Source organism: Mirounga leonina, unplaced genomic scaffold (assembly GCF_011800145.1).
Source record: "Mirounga leonina isolate KUSES-001 unplaced genomic scaffold, KU_Mleo_1.0 Mir_366, whole genome shotgun sequence".
NCBI classification, from domain to species: Eukaryota; Metazoa; Chordata; class Mammalia; order Carnivora; family Phocidae; genus Mirounga; species Mirounga leonina.
The window spans coordinates 18,524,379-18,530,172 of NW_023270709.1; the positions used below are offsets into that span (position 1 = coordinate 18,524,379).

Below are 5,794 nucleotides of genomic sequence, written 5' to 3' on the forward strand. Positions count from 1 at the left end.
TGACTATCCAAGGCTCACTTCTTCATCTTCCTCAGTCTTTTTTTTCTTAAAAAAAAACCAAACAAACAAAAACTTACCCGAGAAGCATAATGTGACTCCCCTCCTTAAAAGTATACCCTCTGACTTTCCTGATCCATTTTGCCTTGCTCTATTATTCCATAAATGCATTACCTTAGAACATTCTGTGTCATTTCCTTTTTTTTAATTTTTTTATTTTTGTTTATTGTCAGGAGAGCAGGGGTTTTCCTCTAATTCACTGATAAACCCCAAGTGCCTAGAACATGATAGATACCCATTAAAGATGCATCGACTGTTAAATGAATTAGCGAATCAATAATATTTTTCCAGACCTACTATGTACAAAGCCTTATAAGGCCCAACACATCAATGATCTCATTAGAAGCTAATCCAAAACAAATGCATCTTATCCGAGCGATGGAGCATATACTATTTACTAGATCTTTGACTTAATTATACCTTTGACTTAATTATACTAAGAAAGCTAAATTTCACAATCCGACTCAGGTTCATGAAGAACTTTTAAAACACAAAATTCAAAAACAGAGTTGAAGAGAATGTATGAGCCTGACAGCAAGTTTTGAGATAAATGGTATCATAGCTATGGTTTCTAATAATCATAATAAAAGCTACCATTTATCAAGCTCTTACTCTGTGCCAGGCAACATGGTAGGAGTTTTGTAAATCTCGTCTCCTTTAATCCCACAAGAATACACTGAGGTAAAGATCATGATCCCCATTTCTTAGGTGATTAAACTGAGACTTGGGAGTTTAAAGGTCCTGCCCAGGGTCCCAGGTCACCCAGCACCATTTCAAGCGGAAGTTACCCACCTATGCAGCCTGAGAATTTTTAACAAATCGTTACCTGAATGAAATAGGCCAGTCATAATACTGTTTCACAGTTTTTTGGCCAAGGCAACACTTTTAATACCCACCTCTATTTATTCGATTTCATTTTTGAGCAAATAATATGTGCATCTCAGAAATTAAAGCGAGTGATTTTTGTTGAGCATTGAGCATTCCTGCATTAACCAAAAGGCTTCGAGTCAACCTAACTAGTTAACAAAGCTCTACTTTTTCTCGACTAGCAAAGCTATACTCCAGCTTATGATTTTTGCCTCTGCTACCATATGGTTGTAAATGGCTTTCACTTGAAGTCCAAGGTCACATCCCTTGGACCCTTTCCTATTAGAAATGTTGGCTCCCATCTGGCACATCTCATCATGGTAAGGATTAAGTAGACTGTAAAGGGCCAACGTGAATTCCCAAGCTTAATTTAAGGACTTGACTTCCATTCAGTTAGCCTGTGCTTGACCCCTCCTGTTCCTCCCTGGAGCTTCCTGGAGTCCACTGCGCCCAGCACTCAAGTGTAGAATCTGAAAGTAACCTGGCCGTAAAAAAAGATGTGCAAAACAATATAACCTCTTCACAGACTCATTCCACTTTATATGCAAAGGAAATGATCCTAGAGCCCGAAATCGTCCCAGAGTTAACACTCTGGAGGATTTTGAAAGAGGGGAAGAAGAAGAAGAAGAAGAAAGAGAAGGAGAAGGAGAAGAAGGAGAAAGCCCTGTGTTTGCAATGATGTGAAGAGAGAACTCTGCTCTCTGAGCATGGAAGGAAGTAAGAAGACCCTATTTGTGGCTTCAGTAGAGGAAAAGAAAAAAGCCCCGCAAGGAAACTACCAACAGATGGTAAATACATTTTTAATTCTTCTGTCTTACTGTGTGGACTTGTGCACATTTGTCCTGCTGTGTTAGGCTCCCGAAATAGCTAGCCATGGAATTGCAGAACAGTTCTGTTGCAATTTGAGATTTAGGAAACCATGCTGGCTGACAAAACAGGAAGGGCTCCTAGTAGGATGGAGTGGATTTGCTTCCCTGTTTGCAGCTCCTCATGGTGGCATCCACTGTCATTCCAAGTGCGGGAAAATTCTCTCCTTTGTCAGGTATCATGGATGATGCTGTAAACTTGCTATTTCAAATTGTCCTCCGAGCTCTAGTTACAGTGATTAAATGTTGACGCTATCCCGATGTTAACTTTCAAAGGTTAAAAGGAGTAAGATCCAGGTACTTACGGATGCTCAGTCCTCCAGGGAGCGACCCAAATATATATGGAAGCCCAGGGTTCCATACCCAGCCTTACTTTTCACTTTGATATTATAATGTTCCCATAGAACATCAGGGGGATTCCAGTGCCCAAAGAAGGACCAGTTATGATAATGGATTGCTCTAAAAGGAACTAAGGAGACGAGATGCCCATTCAGTTAACTCTGCATCTGAGAAGGGACCTGACACGGTACCAGCAACGAGTTAGGTTTCCAATCCCAACACCGCCTCTCAGTGCGTGTGCAAGAAAGAAAAAGTCTTGGTGAATCCAACTGGATGTAGAATAATGGGGAGAGAGTGGTCTATTACTTAATCATAGTCTAGAAATATAACTTATACAATACCATATTATTAGAACTGGAAGGATCCTTACAGAATCTAATTCAATTTTTTCATTTTATAGACAGGAATCTGGGCCAAAGAATTGCAGGAAATTGGCAAAGATTATACAACTAGTTGGTGGCAAATTCAGTACTGGAACCTGAGACATCTACTTCTCCGTTCAATGCTTGTTCTACTTGAGCACCCACAGAAGGTGGACATTTCTATGACAAGCAAAATCCAATTCTAAAAGACCTTTCTCATGGTAATCCTCACTCTTGGGTTCTTAAAAAGCAAGATGATGCGATCTCTGGCCTCTGAATGTTTGAGAAACTAGTTGATATTCTTTCTAGGGAAGGTTTCAAGCTGAAATATATTTGTTAATTTCTGTCCTAAACCCCTGTGGATTGTGTCGAGATTATATAGCTATCACACGATCTGGCACAGCTGTGATCCTCTTTTTATGAAATAGGGAAGATTGGTAGATAGGGATTAAAAAGCATTGGCAAAAGAGAACAATAACTTTCTACCCAGTGCCTTCCCAGTCTGAGAATCTCTCCTAGCCTCAATTGGAGAGAGGGGTGGGAGGTGGGGGGAGGGGACGAGGGTAGGAAAGGGGATTTTTATCTCCCTTAGAGAAAGAAAGGATACAAAGCACTTTAGCACTGCTCAATTTAATGAAATCTTGATTTCACATAGTTCAAATTTCTACAAAATTAGCTATATTCTTATTAAAAATGACTTATACGTTCATAGCTATTTTTTCCAATGGGTACCTATGTAGTTCACTAATAAAAACGAGTCTCAATCAGCTATTTAAGAAATCTTATCCTTTCCTGTTTTTTTTTTTTTTAGAAAGCTAATCAGTAAACTCTTCAATAGCTAGTTTAGCAACAAGGTCTCCTAAATTTTGCAATTCTATTCAGCATTTTTGACCTGTTGCTTTTTGCACGTGATTTCAGCCATGTTTTATTTTATTTTGGGGGTGGAAAATTTTTTACCTTTTGTGTTTAAACACAGCATTCTTTGCTTTGAGACTCAACTTGACCATTTTGAGTATTCTTGCTAAATTTGCTGGCCATGTCCACGGTCTACAGACAGATTTGTGTATGGGGGAGGGCAGAATTTCTTCAGTGAATTATTTTGAGGAGAGTAGTCATGAAGGCACACCTTAGGTGGTTTTATTCCTGTGATCCAAATTTTATTTTCTAGCTAATATCACTAGGGACATTTGAAGCTTTAATAATTACATCTCAAGGCCTAAAGAAAAAAAAAAGAAGAAAAATTATGTTTACTATGCATTCACACACAGCATTTCAGAGTTACCATCAGAGAGCCTGTTTGGCTACTTTAAAAAAATAGATTGATATCAAGATTCCATTTTAAGAGTTCAAACTTAGCTGACAGTTTGTTCTTAAAAAAAAGAAAAAAGAGAAAGGACAAAGTCCCAAAAGCTAGATTTAAGCAATTGTTTTTGTGGAACGGTTTAGCGTTGCTTATTTGAAAGAGTAAAAAAATATAAGGTATTGATTTTACCTTTCCTTTTGGAGGACAGTTTTAGGATTTTTTTCCTCTAGAAAGTTTTGAGGCTATGATTCATGCTAAAAGTGCCCTGTTCCATTATGTACCAACACAGCTTTGAAGTTGTCCCTGCTTCTAGGTCAAGGGCTCCCCCTGTGGCTACATGCCAGTTTCATCCTTGGACTCTCATGATCCTCCGAAACAAATCAACTTTCCAGTAAAATCCTGTGGTAGCTCTATTTTACATAAAAGTGTGCAGCCTGGGGACAGGATACTGCTTTGCATTTTAGGTGGACAAGAAGGGAGAGAAAACATCCATTCTCACCAAAAGACGATTCCCAGAGGAGTCATTACTGCAGAAACCAGACGGCAGCTCACAGGTATCCCATTCACTCTGTCTACAATCTTTCTAACTCCAAAGCTTGTTATTTGTGTGGAAACAACAAAAATACAAATGGCGGTAAAGCGTTCTAAGCCATGTGTGGTCCTGGTCAGTACGTATCCCATGAGTTGAAACTGTAATGAGCAGCTCAGCTCCTTTCGGTCAGTATCTCTTCCTTGTGACAAGAAAAGGGGGGGGAAATGAACAAGTTACTGTTACACATCACAACATGGATGAACCTCACAATGATGAAAAATAAACAAGAGGCAAAACACAAAATCATGTATACTGGATCGTTCCATTTGTAGAACGTTCAAAAACACACAAAACTCAATCTATTGTGTTGGGACAAAGTATGATGGTTTACCTTTGATGAGGAGGAGGGAGGATGGTGATCAGAAGGAAGCAGGGAGATGGCTTCAGGAGTGCTAGAAAGTTCTCTCCCTTGACCTGGGTGGTACATACAGAAATGTGTTCACTTTGTGACAATTCATTAAGCCATTGAGTTGTGATCTGTGTGCTTTTCCTCTGAGTGATTTACTTCAATTTAAGATTTTTAAAAATAATATCCCATTGGGAAAGATCATTTTAAGAACTATTAGAATAGTATTTTGTCTAATTAAACCATTTTGCCTAATTAAAGATATATAGATATGTATTACAGAGGAAAAATAGAAAATTCAGATAAGCTAAAGGAAAAAATTACATGAAGCTTGAGGGTAGGGCAACGGGAACACTCATACCCTGCTACAGGGAATGTCAGGACTATGGTTGTTCTTGGGTAACTGTTCGGCATTATCTACGAAAGTTAGAGATATGCCTCTCGTGACCCAGATTCTACCCATGAGTAGACACCCAACAGCAATGTGTGCGTGTGAACACCAGAAGAATAGCAACTCTCTATTCGTGATAGCCCCAAACTGAAAACAAGCCAAATTGTCCATCGACAGTCGAGTGGACAAATAAAGTGTGTATATCCAGCCTTGGAATATCAAACAGCATTGAAAATTGGTGAACCATAGTACCCTCAGCAACAGGGATGAAACTGAGAAATCTAATGTTCAGGGATAGAAGCCAGAGGCAAAAAACTCTGTGCTCCCATTTACTTAAAGTTCAAAAAACAGTAAGAGACATAGTGATATAACTTTATAGTATTTAGTGACATAGACTTAGCTGGTAAAACTAAAGAAAAGACAAAAAAGAGATTATTATAAATGTAAGGGCAACAGTGACCTCTTGGGGAGAGGGTGGGTTGAGATTGGAAAGAGATGGATAGAGGGCTTCCAGGCCATGTTCTATTTTTTTTTTTTATTAAGATTTTTGTTTATTTATGAGAGGGAGAGAGAGAGATAGCACAAGCAGGGGGCGGGTCAGAGAGAGAGGAAGAAGCAGATTCCACACTGAGTGCAGAGCCCACGCAGGGCCCACACGGGTTGGGGGGGGG

At 39.2% G+C, this 5,794-nt stretch overlaps 1 long non-coding RNA gene across 1 annotated transcript; it reads left to right on the top strand.

Moving 5' to 3' along the window:
* The first annotated feature begins 1,414 nt into the window (after positions 1-1,414).
* LOC117997438 lies at positions 1,415-5,631 on the top strand. Its single transcript, XR_004675818.1, has 3 exons — positions 1,415-1,712; positions 2,530-2,712; positions 4,259-5,631. It is a non-coding gene; the product is annotated as an uncharacterized LOC117997438 (long non-coding RNA).
* The last annotated feature ends 163 nt before the right edge of the window (positions 5,632-5,794 follow it).